General features: G+C 47.3%; 1 protein-coding gene across 15 annotated transcripts in view; it reads left to right on the top strand.

The window, feature by feature from the left end:
* Positions 1–22,294, top strand: part of PC (pyruvate carboxylase) — a 269,742-nt gene that overhangs the window by 153,977 nt on the left and 93,471 nt on the right. The window lies entirely within an intron of this gene.

Below are 22,294 nucleotides of genomic sequence, written 5' to 3'. Positions count from 1 at the left end.
CCTCCCCTCCCCGGAGATTTGTAGGTGGTGGTGGGGGGTCTCACAGAGATTGTTGGCAAAAGGGGAAAATAGGTTTTGTGCAGATTGTTTGCTTGCAAAACAGAGAGGAACAAAGACTGGGGTTCAAAGCCTCCTCTGTGTGTGCACGCGTCCCCCACTCACCCCCACCCTTTTAAAGGGGCCTGGGATTGTAAGCAGCTGGGAAGAGGCAGCGCAGTTCCTGAGGCTGCTGCTGCTGTGGCTCGTCTGTCCTTCGGTATATTTTTCAAAGCCATATTGACAGCTCACTCTTGAGCTGCCCTTCCTTTTCAGGGCAGGACTTGAGGATGAGGGGCAACCTGTCGCTTCTCTCCCTCCTTATCCCCCCCATCTCATTCCTTTCTCTATCTCTGCAAAAATGGGGTTGCCATGGAGATATGACCACCTACCAGTGGCGGACAGGAGCCTCCACGTCCTTCCCTCACCCACCACTGTTCCTTCGGCACTGTTCACGAGCCTTAAGAGAAGAGTTCTGGGAGGAGATCTGGCTCCTGCACGAGCCACATGGCACAAGGGGGCTCAGTTCTGCCAGGGGTGCTGAGCTGCTCTTTGCAAGGAAATAATCTTTTGCTGCTCGGTGCAGTCCTTTCTCCATATCCTCTGCTCCCAGGTCACACATCCTGTGACATTGGCCCCTCTCCTTCCCCATAGACCAGCTGTGGGGGACCTTTGGCCCTCCACATGTTGCTGAACTACTACTCCCACCATCCCTGGCTATTGGTCACACTTGCCAAGGCTGATGGGAGTTGTAGTCCAGCAGCATCTGGAGGTCCAAATGTTCCTCACACGTGCTCAAAACCAAGGAACCCGAATGTCCCCCCAGATGTTGCTGGAATACAACTCCCATCATCCATAGTCATTGTTCACACTTGCTGTGGCCCATGGGAATTGTAGTTCAGAGCTAAAGGTTCCCTGCACCTGCTGTAGCTCCGCCACTGTGATCAGGGGAAAGACACACTTGCGGGTCTGCTATCTTACTGGAGAATTAAAGGTGCCAAAGGCACTTGCCTTGGGAGGCATCCTCTCTCCATAAACACACACAACCATGTAAATTAACATTTAAATTGTCTTTCTGGTTTAGAATAATCACTGTTTCCATAGTGACAGATGAAAGGCCAGATGGCAGCTTGCAGAGAGGCTTAGTGTGGGCAACTGCCCAGGCAGAATTGCAGAGCTGCAGCATTTGTCTGCAGTGTGTTTCAGCCACTGATTACTATTGATGGGGGGGGGGGAGAAGAAGGACCTTGAGATGTGATAGGGCATCAACACTCTTGTTTTTGCACCACCGCTTCTGAAATGATTTCCTGCGGAGCTGCCAGCAGTAAGAGCAGTCCATCTGAGCAGTGGAATGCTTGGAAGTGCAGGGCTGTGCTTGGACCATCTCCCATTTTGGCAGTCATGAAGCTGCCCCCCCCCCCAATGTGGCTGGCTTTTCAAAGTGCCAGTGCGTCATTGCAGAGAAGCAACCCTTGATTTGTTCTGCCCGCTGGAGTAGAGAGTCCAGGACTCAGTCACCTCCTCTCCTTGGAGGCCCTTTCCGACGTCTTGTGCAACACGAATCTCTGGAACCCTGTTCCTTTTGAAGCTGCTGGCTTTTGATTATACAGCACCCCCTCCCCCACCGCCATAATTCATTGTCCCACAGCAGCTGTAGGAGCAGGATGCTTGCCCGGAGTTGCAAGACGGTGCCTTGGAGACCTGAGGCTTTGTTAATCATAATCAGATTAGGAGGTAGCCGTGGGTTGGCTGGCGTGCCTCCTTGTTATCTGTGCCCTGCAAGCTCCCCTCTCTTGCACATCCTGTCCCTGGGAGATGGTTCCAGGAGCCGTTTCCAGAGCTGCCTTTTTCTTTTTAAAAGATTGGTGCATTGTTCAGCCAAGGTGCTCACGGTGTTTTAGCGATAACTCAGTGCGACAGCAGCAGCTGGGGGACGGGAGGGGAAGGACCCCACGCCAGGCCATTGTTTGAGCCAAAAGACACACCTTGATTTAGATTTGCAATGATCTGTAGAGCAGGCCTCGATCTTGCTGGTTTACAAGAAGCTTCCAGGAGGAGATGGCAGTGGCTCTGAGCATGAGCAGAGTTAACCATGCCTCACCTCTGAGTCACTGCTGCCTAGTGGGATGCTGTGGCTTGTTCCTTAATTTTTATGGAGCACCAGATTCTCACAGCTCGTGCTTCAAGGAGATCACACGCAGTTAACACTCAGCTGGCGCACCTGCCTTGTGTTTGCCTTGGTGCAAGGGTGCTGGTGTGGGTGGCCGAGCTGAATTGCGACTGTGGCATGGTGGAGGGGGGGAGCAGAAGTTTTAAAATAAATTAACAATTTACTGCTAATTTCCCCTCACAGAGCTGCAGTCTCCTGACACCTCTCAGCACCCTTAACAAACTACAACTAGGCTGCATTCACACATACATTTAATTAAAAAATAATTAAAAGGCCATACAATGTTCAGTCAGCCAGTGGCGTAGTATGGAGGGGCTGGGGGGGCGTGGCCCCAGGTACAATTTTCTGAGGGGGCACAAGGTGCCCCATGACAGGCTCTCTCATCAAGGCCTTTGGGGCCTGGCTCCAGCACGTGAGGGGGCTGTAGAGGCGGCTTCTTCACACGGCAGCTCAGTGCCACCAGCCAGACACAGCTCCACTCCCAGGTCAGGCCTGACGCAGCGGCAGAAGCGGCTTAAAGGAGAAGAGGCGGCGGCAGCATTTCTGCCCCTCTCCTCCACTGGGCTCTCTGGTATGTGAGTGCACTTCCTGTGCCGCTTTGCAAGGCTGTGATCTGAGAGTCTGGCCACAGCCTTGCAAAGCCATACAGGACTGCCAGGGTGGCATGAGTGTGCCCTTGAAACAGCGACAAGGGCAGCTGCAATGGGCTCCCGGAGTGAGCAGTGCACCCATCCCAGATGGTGATAGCATGCGCTCTGCCGCTGCAATCAGTCAAATTCTGTGTTGCCAAAGGTTTGGAGGACCTTGAAAAGCTTCAGTGCTGTTGGGTGGGATGTTATCTTATAGACAACACATGCAGACAGACACACAGGACTCCCTCTCCACAGCGCAAAGTGAAATTTATCTTTCCAGGTGGTACTTTACCAGCCTAACAGTGTCTCTCTCAGGTAGACAGTACTGCTGTTTTCTCCTATCATTTTTATTGTATTGATTTCTTTGATTTAATTCCATAAAATCTGTGATAATGATCAATTCAGCCACTGCTTTCGCACATGTTTGCTGCCTGCTCCTTGGTCTGCGCTTGCCCTTTCCGTGGGAGGAAGAGAAGCGGCCCTTGTGTCTTCAGGCCAGTGCAGTCCCCGATCTTTATCCCAGCCAGTGCCAGAGCCAGCACCAATTACTGCCAGTCAGCAAAGCAATGAAATTTCATTCTGCTGGCAGGGGGTGCTGTGCTGGGGACAAGAGACACAGAGTAATGCGAAAATTGCAAGTTTGTTGAAGTTGTGGAACAAGGTATCAATAACAGAGGTTGCAGGCAGTCACTGAGCGGCTTGGCTTGATGCTTCCCGGTTTAACATGGGGCGGGTTTTAATGAGAACTGAATGAGCGGGGTCTTGCTTTCCACAAAGATATAAAAGGAGCTTGCCGGGTCGAGCCAGTGGCCCATCTTTCTTTTCCAAGGTCTGCAACGTTGGGGACTTTTCGGTTTAGAGAAAAGGCAAGTAAAAGGTGACATGAGAGAAGCTTATAAAATCATGCCTGGCATGGATAAAGTGAATAGAGACAAGTTTTTCTTCCTCTCCCGTAACTCTAGAACTTGTGGGCATCCAGTGAAGATTCAGGATAGATAAAAGAAAGGACTTTGTCACGCGGCAGATAGTTAAACTATGCAACTCCCTCCCACTCAAGGCAGTGATGATGGCCACCAACTTGGACGGCTTTAAAACAGGATTGGGCAAATTCATGGAGGCTGAGGCTATCCACGGATCTTCACCTCAGTGGCCTCCCCATTCAGAGGCAGTATGCTTTTCAATACCAGTTGCTGGAAACCACAGGAGAGGAGAGGGCTCTTGTGCTTGGGTCCTGCTTATGGGCTCCCGCTTGGGACATCTGAGTGACCAGTATGAGAATAGGATGTTGAATTAGGTGGGCCATTGGCCTGATGAACAGGTTCTTCTGATGTTCTTCTGTTTTGTGCTCATGATGGTATTTGTGAATCCTGTTTGCGTCCTCAAAGGTTTTAGAGGAGAGACATACTGCTTTGTTTCCCATCAGTGCATACCCTATGACGTCCTGCTTGAAACCTGTGGCTTTTTAAACCATAGGTGTTCCTGGAATGGCAGTGCTGTCCCTTTTTCGTTGCACTATAATGCCAGAGTGCCTCTCCAGATGACAGTCATGCTGTAGCATTGGGGAAGCATCTCAGAACAACTAATAATGGCAGTGATGTGTGGATGGTCCCATATGAATCCACCACTAAATCACTATTGTTGCATCAACTGCATGTTACAAAATATACCCACAAAAATAAGCCACCAGCCTGGTGGGGCCCAAATAACATTTGCAGGTTTTGGAAACAGCACCAGAACTTGCTAAACCTGTTTGCCTGATGAGTGTGCTCTTTCTTTTCTTTTTAGAATATTTTTTTTTTGTTTTCAGAATGCAAAAACGAACAAGAAGAAACCCAGTAAAATGATTTCCATCATGTAATTACCAAAAGGAGGTGACATGTTTGATATATTTTTCTTCTTTACATGTAACGAGGGGAAAGTTGTCAGCATGTGAGTTCCATCAGCAATTTGGAGAAATCCTCCTTCATAATGTTACAGTTGGCTGTTAATCTCTTTTCCATAATCCAAGGAAAGTCTCTGATAAATGTCACTGCATATGCCCTTGATTTGTAAATGAGATAAAATCATAGCACGCTATAGAAGAATCAAACATTTTATCTTTGATTTAAGTTGGTACGTCAGTTTTCACCACAGCTCACTGTACCAAGAGTTCAGTGTCAAAAGTTCAGCAGTTTGTAGTTATTACCATGCAAGCCTCCATCACTTAGATGTCAGTTTTTCATTCTTGTCCCTCCCACATTGTTAAAAGAGCTGATCCTGATGTTTGTGTGTTTGTATAGTTTGATGCATAATGTTTGCTGGAGTCTGCCAGGCATGTTTACCAGAGGTTAGAAGTAGGATGAGTTGCCTGCACTGTAAGAACCATCCTCTCTTTCAAGCAGCCTTTGGTGTTTTGAAAATACTATTTATTTATTACGGTTATATTCCACCATTTTCTCCAAGGAGCTCAAGTGTACATGGTTCTCCCCCTCCCCACAACAACCTTATGAGGTAGGTTAGCCTGGGAGGCAGTGACTGGCCCAAAGTCACCCAGTAAGTTTCATAGGCAAGTGAGGATTTGAACCCTGGTCTCTCAAGGTCCTGGTAGTTTTGCTTTCTAACCACTACAGCACAATGGCTCACATTATGGAGGCATACTATTGTGTGTCTCTGCCTGTGGTGCCCTGGATTTGCCTGTCCCATTATGTACGAATTGACTCACTTGCTTGAGTTTTTAAGGGGGTTTAAGAACATAAGAGGAGCCTTGTGGAATCTGGATATAGATCCCTGTAGCCATAAGAACACAAGCAGAACCATACCGGGTAAGACCAAAGGCCCACCTAGTCCAGCATCCTCTTTCTCACAGAAGCCAACCAGTTGCCTCTTCTGGGAAGCCCCACAAGCAGACGTCTCCTGCTGATACCCAGTAGCTGGTATTCAGAGGCATAATATGGTATCTCTATCCTGGAGGGAGAAAACAGTCATAATTGATAACCTTATCCTCCATGAAAATCCCGCCTTTTTGAAACGCCATCCCTACATCCCACGGCAGTGAATTCTGTAGTTTCATTCTGTAATGTTTAAAGAAAAGCTTGCTTCTGTCTGCCCTGAATCTCCCACCCTTCATTGGATGACCCTGGGTTCCAGTAGAGTGTACGTGTGAGAGACAGAGACACACTCAGAGAGAATCCATCTGTACTGTACATTTAAAGCACTATCATGCCATTCCAAACAGTCATGGCTTCCCTCAAGAATCCTGAGAGCTAGAGTTCGTTAAGGGTGCTGAGAGTTGTTAGGAGACACACACACCCATATTCTCCTCCCAGAACTAATGTTTAGGGTTGTATCCAAGTATGTTCTACTTGAGCAGATCCACTTAAATTAATGAAGCTAAGCTAGTAACCCAAAATCAAGTCACTTACCATTTGTTAAAAAATTTTGCAGGGCAGGTAAGTAATATTAAGAACAAATTCCAATCATTCAGTCCTAAATACCTTATATCGAGCATCAGGAAAAATCCTAACCAGCTAGGGCTCATTCTGTTATTTTTCCTTTAATAAGACCAGTATGACTTATAGTTATCCAGATCTTTTAGCTAATTTATGCTGACTCGATTAATCTTCTGGTTTACAAAATCTAATGAATGCATACATATTGGATAATTATATTTGCCCAAATAATGTCTAATTTGTTTTTTTTCAATCATGCTTTAAAATTAAACTAGATTTTTTTTTCATTTTCTGATCAGTCTGAGTTCATTAGAAGTTCATTCCAAATTCCATAATCAGTAGAAAATGGGCAGAAGTCTGTGAAGATTTCTGTCCAAATTAAATAGCAGTGGCTGACTAGATCCAAATGGAATATCACTGTTGCAATCAAGAAAACAAGCATTCAAAAAGTTAATGGAAGTCTCCCAATAATCCCAGATGAGTACGCTTTTTCATCTTGAAGGATGCCAGTTTCAAATAATTCATGGTTAGATGTTAAAGGCGCAAGGCATCGATCCCGATAAAAAGGGAAGTAAAACATTAAAGGTCAAAGGCAGGGGGAGATGAGCTGCCATCATCCCCACCCCACCCCAATAAAAAAATCAAGGGAACAGCAATTCTTTCATGCCCCTGAATTTTCCCAGCATCCTACTGGCATCCAGCTGACAACACTAAGGGTACCCTTTGTGGGTTCCTTTGTTGTTTTCTCCGTTGTCTGCCTGCAGTGTGCGCAGTCTCCAGCTTGCCCCACTTAGATGTACTGGCAAGGTGAAAGCTGCCCTGGTCCACCCATGTCATCGCCAAACTAAAGAGGCCTGGATCCATCAAATGCAGGATTTATTCCAGGTGATAAAGACTTGCTCCAGAGGAGGTCTGTTTAAGCAACCTCCTTTCCACAACACCTCAGAAACTTGAATGTACAACAACCTGGTGTCCTTCGGATGTTTCTGAACTACAGCTCCCTGGGACTATTTTGGACTGCAGCTCTCATCGGCCCCATGCTGGCTGTGGCTGATGGAAGTTGTAGTCCAAAACATCTGGAGAGCGCCAATTTTCAAATAGGCTACTCATAAGGGCTCCCTCTGGGAAATTGCCCTGCCTCCTCTCTAAAATCATTTACATTTTTGAGCGCTCTCTTCTCTCCATCCTGCTCACCATTCTCTTTTCAAGTCCCAAAGCTGACTGGTGCTCACTGATAGCTGGAGCAGGGCTTGTTTTTCATTTTTAAAAATATAAATGTGAAATGGGGGGGAGAGGCAAATGCTCTTCAAAAACCGTTAGCCCATTAAATTGAGGATGCATAATTAATCAAATAGCTAATTAGGAGCTTGAAAAGAAGTAGATTAGCTACACTTGTTGGTAATAATAGTAATACCAGAAGCAACCTTAATTTAATTGAGTCAGCACACCCTACAGAGCTCCAGGAGGAGAGGCGCCTCGGAAGGGTCGGAGAGGTATGGAATTTTTATCTGGCCTGTCAAGTCTTAAGCGGAGTTTTGCCAGGAAGAAGGCAGAACCAGACTTTTTTTAATGTCTGTGGGGTCGCTGCACAAAGGAATTGTGGGGTGGCACTGTCCTGAGCTGGAGCTTTAGACCTGGGGATGGGGTCTTAAGAGCATAGGAAGAGTGCCACAGCTAGTTCCACAGCTGAGCCAATGGAGTAAGACAGGGCAGGGGTTTCAGCACCATGGAGAGCTCAGGATGCGAACAGGCCTATTGAGCCTCTGCTTTCAGCCCACTTCTCCCTGCACTTTGAATTTTTATTCTAGATTATAAACCTGCAGGCAAATTCCTGGTGTCTTCCTCCTACCTACAGGGCTTCCTGATGTCTTCCCCATACATACCTACCTACCTGCGTGGTTATTCAGGGTACATTAAGCAATCTGGAAGTGTTAACAATAAGTACCACCATATATAGACAAGGAAGTGAGAAAATCTTTGGAGATTTTGCAGTGCCCTTTTGGATTCCTGAGCACGGTAGATGATTCCTTTGTACGTCACTCTTAGCATCTCCCCACCCCACCCCCCTCGCTGACATTTTCGTTGTACATCATGTAAGAGAAGGTGCAGAAATACAGATTGGGGCTTGGGAGGGCAGGTGGGGCAGACGGGTGAGACTGGCGCTTGGTGACATTTCAGGGGTGCCCAGTGCATCACGCAGAACAAAAGGCACATCTGTCTTGAAGCTGGGATGTCCTTATGTGCTTCCTGTCTAGCCTAGCACTAGGGGGAATGGGGCAGGGAAGGGCACAGCCCCCACTGCTTAAAGCAAGTTGAATGTTCTTGGCTGCAGAGTCTGTTGCTCCCACACCGAGAAAATCTCATGAAGGCAAACTGTTGCAAGAAGCAAAATTCTCTCCCTCTCCCTCTCCCTCTCCCTTCCCCCCCCCCTCTATGTCTAGTATTAAAAATGTGTCTTTGTGCTTAAAGTGGTGAAGCGAGTTCGGATATGGAGGAGCAGAGAATGCCTGGATGCACCTTAGATGTAAGACACATCAGAGATGTCATAAGAACAGCCTGCTTTATCAGGCCAACAGTAGCCAAACCCTGTTGGAAACCCATAAACAGGACCTGAGCACAAGAGCCCTCTCCCCTCCTGTGGTTTCTAGCAACTGGTATTTGGAAGCTACCCTCCGCCTCTGTCTCCAACTGCAGAGGCGGAGGGTAGCCATCATGGCTCGTAGGCATCAGTCATCTTCTCTCCATGGATTTGTCTAATCCTCTTTTAAAGCCATCCAAATTGGTGGCCATCATTGCCTTGAGTGGGAGGGAGTTCCATGGTTTTCCTATGCACTGCATAAAGAAGTGCATTGAGGGTTAACGATAAGTACCGCCATGCCAGTCCCAGATCTGAGCATTAGATCCCCCGGTACCCTGTTCTCCTTACACACACAAACACAAACACACCTCCTGGCCAACCCCTCCATCCCAAGAGAACCCCCGAATGACTTCCAGTCATAAAACATAATTCTGCATTCAGTGTATTGCAGTTGTGGTCTTAGCACAGTCAGGTTATAGGAGCATATGAAACTGCCCCATAGTGAGAACATTGGTCCTTTTTTGGGCAGTCTTTTCTGCAAGTGATTGACAGCAGCTCTCCAGGCTTTCCAGCCAGATTCTCTCCCAGACTTACCTGGAGATGCTGTTGGGGATTGAACCTGCGACCTTCTGCATACGAGGCAGATGCTCTGCCTCTGAGCTGCTTCTTCCAACAGCAACATTGGAACGGAACCCTCAGCAATTAGTTAAAACAGTAAAGCAACAAGCAGAGCCTGAAGGCAACATCATGTAGTCTTCAGAGATAGACTGCTTCTGAACATGGAGGATCCATTGTTCCTCAGTAATTGTTGCAATACTTAATTCAGTAGCAAGGAAAGTGAATAGAGAAAAGTTTTTCTCCCTCTCTCAGAACAGTAGAATTTGTGGAATCTGAATGTTGGGAACTTCAGCACAGAAAAAAGAAAGTATTACTTTTGTTAAACTGTGGAACTCGCTCCCACAGGAGGCCGTCATGGCCACCAGTTAGAATGGCTTTAAAAGAGGATTGGACAAATTCATGGAGGAGAAGGCTATCAATGGCTACTGGCCCCAATAGCTATGCTCTGCCTCCCCTTTCGGAGGCAGTAAATGCTTCTGAATACCAGTTTCTGGAAGCCACAGGAGGGGAGAGGGCTCTGGTGCTTTGATCCTGCTTGTGGGTTTTCCACAGGCGACTGAGAACAGGATGCTAGACTAGATGGGTCATTGGCCTGATCCAGCAGGCTCGACTTCTGTTCCTATGTAGTATTTGACAGGATATCAGTACAAAATGCACATTGTCAGGAGAGGAAGAAAATGTGGAGGGGCTGTTCTTAGGTTCTTTTGAAAAACCCTGAGAATTTCAGGCACCTGACTTTTCCATCTGATCCTTTTTGGTGGACTTCAATCCAAACCCCACGGAGAATTGTAGTGTACAGCTGGGCCTTTGGACATGGTTCCTATTTCTCTCTCTCTCTCTCTCTCTCTCTCTCTCTCTCTCTCTCTCTCGGCCTTTGGACATGGTTCCTATTTCTCTCTCTCTCTCTCTCTCTCTCTCTCTCTCTCGGCCTTTGGACATGGTTCCTATTTCTCTCTCTCTCTCTCTCTCTCTCTCTCTCACACACACACACACACACACCAAATTATAGGGGTAGGGTGGGTGGGAAGCTTTATGGAGAGAGGGAGGGAGGGAGGGAGGGGGCTCACTTTGGATGAGAATAGCAAAGCAGGAAGCGGAAAAAAGCCTCCAGCTCTTGGCTGACCCAGCGACGTCGATCAGCCAGCATTTCTGCTAATTGCATTATTTACCAGCTGGAGGGAATTTCTGTCAGTAAATTCCGAGCCGGAGCAATATCCCCTGGCGGGATGCGCTGCCTCAGCACAATGGAGGTTAATTAGGGCCGATCTGCAAACTCTCCAGCCAGATCCTGGCCTTAACTTGTTCATGGCAGGTGGGAGGAGGGAGCCAAGGGAAAGGCCGGGTCTGTATGCGTTGGACATCCAATGAAGTTGAGTGTTGGAAGATCGAGGACAGACCCAAAAAAAGAGCAAACCCTCCTTCTTCAAGCAACATGTAGTTAAACTGTGGAACTCCCTCCGACAGGAGGCAGTGATGGCCACCAGCTTGAATATCTCTAAGAGGACTTCACAAATTCATGGAGAAAGCTATCAATGGTTAGTCAAGCATCCTGTGGGAAAGCCACAAACAGGACCCAAGCGGAAGAGCATCCTCCCTTCTGTGGCCTCCACAGCAGCTGATATTCAGAAGCATTCTTGGCTGCAACCATGGAGGCAAAGTATAGACATCATGGCTAGTGGCCATTGATAGCTGCCGCCTCTGTGAATTTCTCCTGCCCTCTCTTCAAGTCATCTTCCAACACTCAGCTTGATTGGATGTCCTCGAGTTCTAGTGTTCTGAGAGAGGGAGAGGTTTTTCTCTCCATGCCAGGCATAATTTCATGAATTTCTTTCATGTCACTTCTTACTCAGCTTTTCCCTAAACTAAAAAGTCCCAAATGCTGCAAGCTTTCCTCATAGAAGAATCCTTTTTCTTTTTTTAACATTTTCTAGCTCTACCACAGAGAGGCAAACAGAACCTGTTGACCTGTTTATGTGTGCACAAGAAAGGAGCACTGAGGGAGACACAGCTGGAGCCAAATTTAGCCTGCAAATGCTAGATTGTTTTGTTTTTTGCCTGTTTGATATGTGCCTCTTTGTGTGCCCAGTGCAGCGCTGTGTTAAGTATAATTCAGCCTGAATCTTCCTGCCTGTGTTCTTCTTTCTGAAAAGCCAGTACAAACTCTACTTTTGCAAGTGAAAAGATCAGATGAAACTCTAAACTAGTATAGAGGAAGGCAAGCAGAACCCTTGTTTGTTTGTTTTTGCTTTGTTTTGCTTGCTTGTTTGTTTATGTATTTAGAGCATTCAGTATCCCACTCTTTAGCCAGAAAGGCTCCCAGAGTGGTTTCCATACAGTCAATTAAAACCAGACAGTTCCTGCCCACAGGCTTCCAGTCAAAATGCCATGACATACAAGGGAAAAGGGACAGGGAGGAAAAGAAGGGGGATCAAACAGGCACCGATTCTTAAAAAGCTGATTTTATAATGACCAGCTGACCCAGTTAAAAAGCTGATTTTATAATGACCAGCTGACCCAGTTCAGGGGCAGGAGGTGCCTGATAGAGTAAGCTTTCAGCTCCCACTGATGCAGCCTTGTCACAGCAGGGCTGATGGAGTGAGCCCTGCTTCCCGTCTCTCCCACTGAGGCAACCTGATGTCAAATCCCACAAAGCTTCTCGATTTGGCCCTCGGCATTCTCCACTAGCCACGCCCCTCTGTCAAGGCCACACCCACCCCAGCCTCTCACTCTGTGGGCCTGCTGCATTTTTTAAAGTGCTGCAGCTCTTCTCTTTTCTATGTCCAAAGCCTTGTGGCACTTCCAGGATCCTCAGGAGCACTTTGAACTGCTCGCGACGTTTCTGGGAGCCCTCGGTAGTTCTGGGCTGCTTGATTTCCTTCCTCCTTCCCACTCCACTCTGCAACGCCTTCCATTATTTCTAGCCTGTTTGTGTCTTTTAGCAACTGGGGAGTTTTCAGCCAGGGGAGCGGGGGTAGGGAGCCTCATTACGAGACTCATCTGCCTTTAATTAATTCTGGGCTCACGGCTTGCCATGCAAGCTCCCCTGAGACATGCTTATTTTAAAAGAAATATTCGTGTTCTTCATCCCCGCCCCCTCCCTTCACGCCAGTGCTGCGGAGCTTTTCCTGTGCCCCCAGAAGGGTGATTCCGGCTGGCACGCTGTAGCTGTGGGTGTTCAGAGAGGGAACTCTAGGTGATATTGTTATCTTAATTATAATAACCTACTTGCTGACTAATTAAGTTCTTGGGGGTTGGTGAACTCTATCAGACTTCAGCTTACTTGTTGAACTTGCTAATCACAGTTTGTGTTAATATGTGGGAAGCAGGGGACCCCCCCCCATCCCCTTATTTGAAAGGTATTAAGGGTTGATGGCGTCCTTGTGTGTGCAAACCATAGAAGAGAAAATTCAATGAATCTTTGGCCACTGCAAAAGGGTACTGTGAATGTATGCAATAAAATGGATTATTCCAACTAAATATTAGGAAGAACTTTCTGGTGGTAAGAGCTGTTTGACTGTGGAAAGGACAGCTTTGGAAAGTGGTGGACTCCCCTTTGTTGGAGGTTTTTCAACAGAAGTTGGATGATTACCTGTCAGGGATTCTTTAGCTATGATTCCAGCATTGCAGAGGGTTGGACTAGATGACCCTCAGTGGTCCCTTCCAACTCAATGGGAGCCTGTGGCCCTCCAAATGTAGCTGAACTACGCTCCCCACCATCCCTCATCACCAGCCATGCTAGCTGGGGCTGATGGGAATTGTAGTTATCTGGAGGGCTGCAGGCTCCTCACCATTGGCTTATATCGAGCTTCCTCTTAAAGATCCTTTACGGCGCTGTTGGATTCCGGGGGAAGGGATTTTTGAAAACTCTTGCTACCAGCCAAGGAAGTGTTTTTTTAAATAAAACCCTTGATCTGCATCTGTTCTCCTTAAGCAAACAGCTCTGGGCATTGTCTCTTTGGGGTAAAGCGCAGCGCATGAAATTGTCTGCGCAATGGAAGGGATAAAACTGCTTACGTCTTTAAATGTACCAAACCCTCAAGAGAGAGAAAGAATAAAATGCGAATTGAGCGGGGATAGAGAAGCAGCCGGGAGATGACTAGAAATGGAAGAGGTTTGTGCAAATGTCAGTCCATCGAGGGTTCACCTGGCAACCTGCTTTCCTCAGTGGCCAGCACCTTTTAGACCAGGCCCGGCTATTTAAGGAAGACAAGATTATTTTGCCTTAGAGAGTGGTTAGCCCTGCCACATGATTTGGAAAGGAATCAGGATCCTCTGGAGAACTGACTGAGGAAATGTCCCTTTTCAACTGGCCCGGGGGGCGGGGGGGCGTTATAAATAACATGTCTTGGAGTTAGTGCTGTAATTACCCAGCAGGCTCTGCTTCTCCCCTCTTGCCAATGATTTCTTCCACACATCTAACTTAATTAGCTGCTTCCCTTTTCTTGGCTGATGGCTCATAAATAATGAGCCTCTGTCATCTCCCCTCTCCATTTGGGGCTGTGGAGGGGGGGTGGGACCTGGCAGGAGCTGCAAAGAAGATTCCTTGGCTCAAAAAGAGATCCAACTTTCCCCATGTCCCTGGCCTAGGTGACCTTTGGCTCTTGAAGGAAACAGGAACCTCTGCATTCTAAGCTAGACTTTTGCCAACCTGGTGCCCGCCAGAGGTTTTTGACTCCAACTCCCATCAATTTCCCAGTCGATACAGCCATCTTGGACTGATAGCTGGGGCTGATAGAAATTGTGGCCCCAAATGGCTGTACTGCCTGGGACTGGTGGGAGCTTGAGTCCAAAACAGCCATATTGGCTAAGGTTGGTGACACTCACGGTCCAAAATGGCCATGCTGACAGGGGCTGATGGGAGTTCTGGTCCAAAACATCTAGAGGGCACCAAATTGGCAAAGGATGCCCTTATTGATCATTGGAACTTCTTTTTTGCTCTTCTGATTCCTCATTTTTGTTCCCCTTTGGGGTGGGTTAGCCAAACTGTGCTCTTCAAGCTAGAAAAAGGGGGCAACCTTTTCTCTTTATCACATTGTCATCTTAGTCACTGCCAGAAGCATTGCTCTGTCTGTTCAGATCAGTCTCACGGTCATGCTGACGACATGGCTTCCATGCTGAGCTTTGCTCACCTTTCCCCCTGGCGCTTGTGCCCCTGTTCAGCTGCCTCCTGCAACAGGGAAAGTATCCTCCCTGTGGTGATCAAGGTGGAGTTTCCACAAGCTCATGGGGAGAAGGCTGGCGGTTTTCTTTACCTACTTGCACCCCAGCCAAGCACAAACGGAGCCTGCTTTTGGAGACTTGCGGCCGTTCGCCTTGGTTGAGAAGGACACTGAGCCAGTGAGCCAGGCAGAGGGCGAGGAAGGACAACGCCAGAGCGTTGATGAATGGGTTGGTGAGCAGGGAGGGAGGGAGACCATCCAGCCTCACCAAGGTCATCTTCACTCCTGGGTTGGGCAAAGCATCTGAAAAGCCGCAGTGCTCAATTCTCTTAAACTAACAGGTGACTAATTCTCTTAAATCTCTGAAGTCAACAGCCTTGCAGCCGGCTGGTGGTTGCACCCCCAGGTCTAGAAGCTGCAATTCCAGAAATGTTGAGACCACCTTGGGGGGTTCAGTTGGTGGTGTCTTAAGTTCATGCTCCCATGTCTTCCAACACAAACATATTGTACACATGATGCTCAGCAGCATTGCAAAGCAAGCACCGTTTTTTCTTCCTGTTCTCTGGCTTGCAGTAAGCCATTGGAGGTGTTGTTACTAAGGCACCTGATTAATGTATTAGAGACTCAGGTGCACTAGGAAACTGCATTTTGAAGTTCCTTTGGCACCCGTTAAACTGCTGTTGCTGTGTTCATGGCACAAGAAGAGAGGGAGACTTCCAGCAAAACAGTACATGAAAAGAGGGCAACTGGACAAGATTCAGGAGATCACAGGGGTTTGGGGGAGGCATTCCAACTTCGTTGTACTCCCAATCATGTCACTGAGAGCATAAAGGGATCCAAATCCCCAAATTTAACTGGGGAACGGGGTGAGTTATTTTCTGGTATTTTACAGAGTCTCTTGGTTTTCCATACTGGATTCCAATTCATTCTGGGGTGGTTCGACTATTGCCATTTGTGAGGGATTTTGAACATGCTCAGAGGGTCTCTGTTGGACTTGATTCCTTCACTCTTTATAGAGCCGCTTACTAGTTTGCAAAGCTCTTTTCAAATTCTACCTGTCCTGTCTTCTCGGATATTCAGGCATCATAAGAAGAACCTGGCTGCTGTATAAGGCCAAGGGCTCATCCAGTCCTGTGCTCTTCTCACAGTGGGCAGCCAAGTGTCCTAAGGGAAGCCCACAAGCAGAATCTGAGCTCAAAAGCAGCAACTCTCTGCACCATCTGATATTCAGAGGAATACTGTATCTGATAGTGGAAGCAGAGTATCATTCCTTCTTTTAGAGTTTGAGACTCACACATTTGAGGTCGAGTGCTGTTATTTGAAGCAGGATCTGGGGCTGGCGCTCCCTGGGGAAGCGAGGCTCAGATTAGTCGCCAGATGGAATAAACGGCAAGGAGTCCTCCTCTGACGCTAAGCGTGTGGAATGAGATGTCTGGGACTGTGTTTAAAAAAAAGATTATAATTTTTTTGCTCTGGATCATGAAAATTAGTCGTGTGTGTGTGTGTGATTTGCTTCCACAATTTCAAGGGTTTTTTTCTGGCATGGAAGAGGGACTGGAGTGGGCAGGATTGAAGAGAGGGAAGCAAAACAATTTTCGTTTTGTGCCTCTGGGACTCATCTCCCCTAGTCTGAAATGGGTACTGTGACTGATCTCCCAGGTGCCAGCAGCTGTGGATAAAGGACCGTAGAGACTAGTGTGCGAATCCTGATGTTGCCATGGCAAGGTCCCAGAGCGAGCCACGGTATATACTTGTCCTGCACTATTAAGTATTTTAACAGTCATTCTTTCTCCTGAGAACTGTAGTGGCTGTGTAGATAGATAGTGTGGGGTAGTGGTTAAAACTACCTCCCCCAACCTGATCCCCTCCAGATCTTTTGAACAACGGCTGCCATCAGTCCGAGTCAGTGCTGAGCAGGGCTGATGGTGTTTGTAGTCCAAAGCATTTGGAGGGCACCAGGTTGGCAAAGGCTGTGATGGAGTGACGTAGGACGTAGGATCTAGCCATGATTCTCACGTGGTGATGTTGGGTCAGTCATCATCTTTCAGCCTAATCCGCTCCACAGGGTTGTTGTTGCTGGTCATGGGAGCCATACATGGTGCTCTGAGGTCATATAATCATAGAACTATAGAGCTGGAAGGGACGCCAAGCGTTATCTAGTCCAACCCCCTGCAATGCAGGAATCTCAACTAGATTATACAGTACATGACAGATGGCCACCTAATGTCTGCTTCAAAAGGAAGTTGAGTCTGCCACCTCCCAAGGGAAACCGTTCCACTATTGAACAGCTCATACTGTCACAAAGTTCTTCTTGTAACTTGAATCCATTGGTTGGGGTCCTAGCCTCCAGAGCATGAGAAAACAAGTTTGCTCTATCCCAGGGGTCAGCAAACTTTTTCAGCAGGGGGCTAGTCCACTATCCCTCAGACCTTGTGGGGGGCCAGACTATATTTTGGAAAAATAATAATGAACCAATTCCTATGCCCCACAAAGTAACCCAGAGATGCATTTTAAATAAAAGCACACATTCTACTCGTGTAAAAACACGCTGATTCCCAGACTGTCCGAGGGCCGGATTTAGAAGGCAGTTGGGCTGAATCTGGCCCCCGGGCCTTAGTTTGCCTACCCATGCTCTATCCTCCATGCGGCAGCCCTTTAGAAGTTTGAAGATGGCTATTATACCTCCTCTCGGTCTCCTCTTTACCTCTGAGAAGATGCAAATTAAACATTTCCCTCCTATGATGATATCGCCTCTGAGCATCCACGCCGAAGTAAATTCTCAGAATTATTTGAGCAGAGAAAGCTATGCTCGTTAAACTGGTGTCAAGACTGGTGCAGATGTACCCCATTGGCCAGCATGGCCCATTTTGACTGGCATGGTGTTTAAGAAGAAGCACCAACAAGGTGGTACTGATGACATCTTCGGTCCTGCAAAGAACCAAAGTAGAATGGAAGACTTCAGCAAGCTGCAGTCCACTGCACCTAGTGATAAATCAGATCCTATTACATGATCCGTATTTGTGGCTGAATTCTGATGCTGTTTTGTTTTGTTTTGATTGACACATTCTATTTTTAGTGTTATTTGTATTGATGTATGTTGTCGTTCACTGCTTTGGGAGCCTTGGGTTAAGAAGCAGTACATAAATAAACCATACCCAAACCATAGCCATTGCCTCTGGGCTCAATAGAATGGGAAAGTGGGTGGCCTACCTTGCAGGGTTGCAAAGGAGCACCCTGTACTGACTACCTTCTTCTGAGCACGCCTAGTTCACAGCTAATGCAGATGGGCAAATCTTTGTCTTGCCTCATCCTGTTCTTGCCAGGGGTCTTTCTGAGCACTTAACTGGGCTCCCATGTAGGCTGTGACATCCCTGAGAAGCTGGGGGGAGGGCAATGCAAGCTCCCTTCCTAGCTGCAAAACCTTTTACCATTGTGTTGGTGATGCAAGCCTGCTAATGTCATTTATTTATTTAAAATTGTCAGCAAAGGAACCACTTAGCTGCATATGCCCTTGGCAGAACTTCAGAAAGTATCTGCCAGCGAACCAGAGCAGAATGGCACACGCTGTTGCGAGCGATTAGGTATTTATAATTCACAGGGAAGGAGGCACAAAGCATCTAGCCGGCTATGGAACTAAGAGAGCCACAAGAAATCCAAAAAGCCCTTTTTATTTGCACTTTGAGCTCGTCCTATTCCTTAAACTGGGGGCAAGTGGCACACAGTAAAAAAAATGCCAGCTTAAAAACAAATCATGCATCCGAGTTTTTGAGAATGGAAAATATCTTTGCTAACGTTGTTGGATCTGTTGGCATCTCTCTAGCAATTATTGGTAAGTCCAACAGGCTGCAGTTCTCAGAGCTGAAATGTTGAGCCCCCCGTTGCTCCACATTTTCTGGGCAAAATTGCTGATTTGTGGTTTCTAAAACGTGTGAGTTAGGTCAGTTGTAGTTTAACCATCAGGCTGGATATGACATCCCAGTCTGTTGCACCCAGTGTTTTTAGGTTATATCACAGAATCATAGAGTTGGAACCCTTCAAGGGTCATCTAGTCCAAGCCCCTGCAATGCAAGAATCTCAACTGAAACATCCATGAGAGATGGCCACCCAACATCTGCTTAAAAACCTCCAAGGAAGGAGAGTCCACCACCTCCCAAGGGAGACCATTCCACTGTCAAATAGCTCTCACTGTCAGAAAGTTCTACCTGACGTCTAGCTGGAATCTCCTTTCTTGTAACCTGAAGCCATTGTTTCATGTCCTCCCCTTTGCACCAGCAGAAAACAAGCTTGCTCCATCTTCCATATGACAGCCTTTCAGATATTTGAAGATAAATGTCATATCTCCTTTCAGCCTCCTCTTTTCTAAGCTAAACATACTGTACCCATCTCCTTCAAGCGTTCTTCATAAGGCTTGGTTTCCAGGCCCTTGATCATCTTGGTTGCCTTCCTCTACACATTGCTGAAATGTTTTGCCACATTAATGAAAAATTACTCTGTTTTGTTAATCACAGTAACATAAGAAATTTCACAGGTTAACAAAGGGTTTCAGGGTCAGCATGCACAAAATGCTGTTTATGTACTGGAACCCTCAGCCCAGGGATTTGACTGCTGGTCAGCTTGGGCTGGTGGAAGATGCAGTCCAAAACATCTGGGGGGAACCTGGATGGCGAAGGCTGCTGTACATCAATTTCCAAACAGGGGCTTGAGGCAGCCCTTTTAGAAATCATGCCATTGATGTTGCGGCATCAGAATTCAGACTCAGGACCCAAGACCTATCCAGGGAGTGAGAAAGAGAAATGGCCCCTGAAGACTCCGTTACGCTGAGCTTAAAAGGTGTGCATGCTTTCAAGTCTCGTTTGACCTTTTTAGACAAATTGCATTTTAAGATGAGTATTTGCGCTGGCTAGACTCCAGCAGTTACGGACTGCTGCTTTAGAGGAGAGGTGAAAGAAACTTCCTTACGGCCCACTGCATGCATTTGTGACTGTGGAGAAGCTCAGGATCTGAACCAGTGTGGATCTCCCCAACTTTCTGCCCTCCAGGTGTTGTGTGCTACAATTCTCACTAACCCCCAGCTAGCATGGCCATGGCGACTGAGGCTGATGGCGAGGTTGTGGTCCAAAACATTAGGAAGGCACCAGGAATGGAAGTTTGCCCCTCTGCTGCTGCCTCCCTCTTCTTCTTCTTCTCCTTCTCCTTATTTCACAGCATCTCACATCCATCTTTGGATATATGCCTCTTCACGTCCTCTCCCTCGTTCTTTGTGGTTTGCTTCTTTCATCTACATAAGCCCTGCTGTTGGTTTTAGATCATCCACCCATTGCATAGGTGGCCATCCCCTTGGTCTTTTGAAATCGTAGGGTCTCTGTACTAACACTGCTTTACTCCATCGCCCTCGGTTGCCTCTTGCCACATGTCTTGCACGTGTCCATTTTAACTTCGCAGCCTTTCCCGCCGCATCTGCAATTTTCATTCTTTGTCGTATCCAATTATTAGCTTCGCTATGTTTCAGTGATCTTCCTAGCATTGCGCGTTCTGTGGCATACTGTGCTGTTCTTAAGCTGTTTGTGTTTCTCTGTGTCATGGACCAGTTCTCCGCTCCATAACACATCACAGGTAATCTGCACATATTGAACACTTTAAAAGGTTGCTCTTAGCCTTTTAAAGATCCATCTGCGTTAGGAGCTAGCAGCAAGTTTTGTCAGCCCTTCCACACAAGGGATTCCTGCACCTGTGTATGCGTCAGATGTGATTCATGGAGCAGCAGGAAGGAACACAGAGACACCTGTCAATCGCTATCAGTTATGATGGCTAAATGGACCCTGCATGTCCGGGGGCAGTTTGCCACTGATCGCCAATGGGAGGGTGGTGTTATGAGTCCCAAGACCTCTTGCAGGGTTGGTCAGTCCAGGATGCAAGGCATTGGAGGAATAGAATAGAATAGAATTTTATTACTACGGTCACAGACCAGTTCCTTCTCACTTACAATATCAGGAAAATCATAAAACACAACAGGAATACACTGAATTACAATTGGATATAACAGAGACAATTCAGATATAGCGGCAGATATTGCGGCAGTTAAAAAAATACATTAAATATTGATCACTAAAATATAACCTAAAATTATCATTTAAAACCTTAATCATTTTGGTAGTACAGCTTGTTCCCTAAGTTTTATGGCAGTCACACAGAATTTGGACACCCTTAGCGTGATCTCTAGATCCTTTTGCTCTACCAGGAGTTTTAGACATTGAAGTTCGGACCCATCTGGAGATTTTTGTATAACAGGAGTAGGGCATTGGAGGAGTTGGCTGTTGATGACCCAGAGGGACAGGCCTAGTCAGGATCTCAAGAGATCAGGGAGACTCCAGGGAAGGAAGTTGTGGGTGAGGAGTCAGATCCCAGGGAGGGTCAGAGTGAGGTTCTGCTTCAGCCTCCCATCCCATCTCCTGACACACTGTCCCAGCATCTCCTTCACTCCCCAGCCTCGCCTTCTGTCACAGCTTCAGCTTCTGAGGCTGTTTGCAGCCCATCCTCTCGGGAGAACCTTACTGTGCAGCCTGGGGCAGAGCTGTTGCTGATGGCCTCCTACATCACCTGGGTCAGAGAAGCCAGCACAGGTGCAAACAGACAGCACAAGCTCAGCCCACCAGAAGGAGTCCTTGTTTGCTTGCCCAATACAAAGGACGGTCCCGCTTGTCACTCTGAAGTTTTGCCCGCCCCATATGACTCAAGGGGGCATGTCGCTTGATGGATCAACATCCTAGCATGCTTAGCCATGCAGAGCACCTGTTGTGTCTTTTGTTTTTAATTGCATTAGCATAAAATCAAAAACACAAAAGCATCATCAAACTTACAGAGCATAGGAGCAGTGCAGAGCTTGTAGAAAAATAAAATGTAGAAAAACACACCAGTAAGGCCAGATTTTGTGATCTGGTGGGGGAAGAGAGGTATTGACACATATGAAATGAAATCCCACCAAACGGCATTAGAAATGTTCCAGGTTTCCTTTACCCTTAGACATACGTAATTTGTGAGTTATTTTTCTCTGCAGTAATCAGAGTCTGCATATTGTTGTACCACAACAAGAAGCTTAGCCATGCATAGACCCTGATGTGACTTTGGACCCTAATCTGCCTCTGTACCATACTGATTTGAGCATTAAAGGTTTTAGCAGAAACTGGGATCTGAGTTCAAATTCTTCCACCTCCCCTGAGAGGCAGGGCTGGTGTGGGCCACAGTGGGGAGGCACCTGGTGACTCCTAGTTGGGAAACAAAATCTGGGACAACCGAACCTTTGGCCTTCACCCTGCAGGGACCTGCTTGCATTCTTTTCAGCAATCTCTAGACCTGTCAGGAACTCGGCTGCCCGGCCTTAAGGAACAGGTTGCTGGAAGCTGCCTCTCTCATTGAGCCACCGAGCCATCAAGTCGGCCGGGGCTCTCCGCACGTCCTTGGTGTATAGCACAGAGATATATGATGGGCTCTGACATTTATCCCCGCCTGGCAGGCAAGCATCGTTTGTTCACCGCTCTGGAGTTATTGGCTGCCGTGTAACTGCTCCCAGGCGACTCACCCTCCCGGTAGACAGTCAAAGGAGTTCCCCTCCTCACCTAGTCTGGGCAGGGTTCAGTGGCAGGCCTGGATCCAGGTGTCCAGCTTAACCTGGGGCA

The sequence above is a fragment of the Podarcis filfolensis genome, assembly GCF_964270895.1.
Source record: "Podarcis filfolensis genome assembly, chromosome: 16".
Taxonomy (NCBI): domain Eukaryota; kingdom Metazoa; phylum Chordata; class Lepidosauria; order Squamata; family Lacertidae; genus Podarcis; species Podarcis filfolensis.
This window is presented reverse-complemented; position numbering and strand designations above follow the sequence as displayed.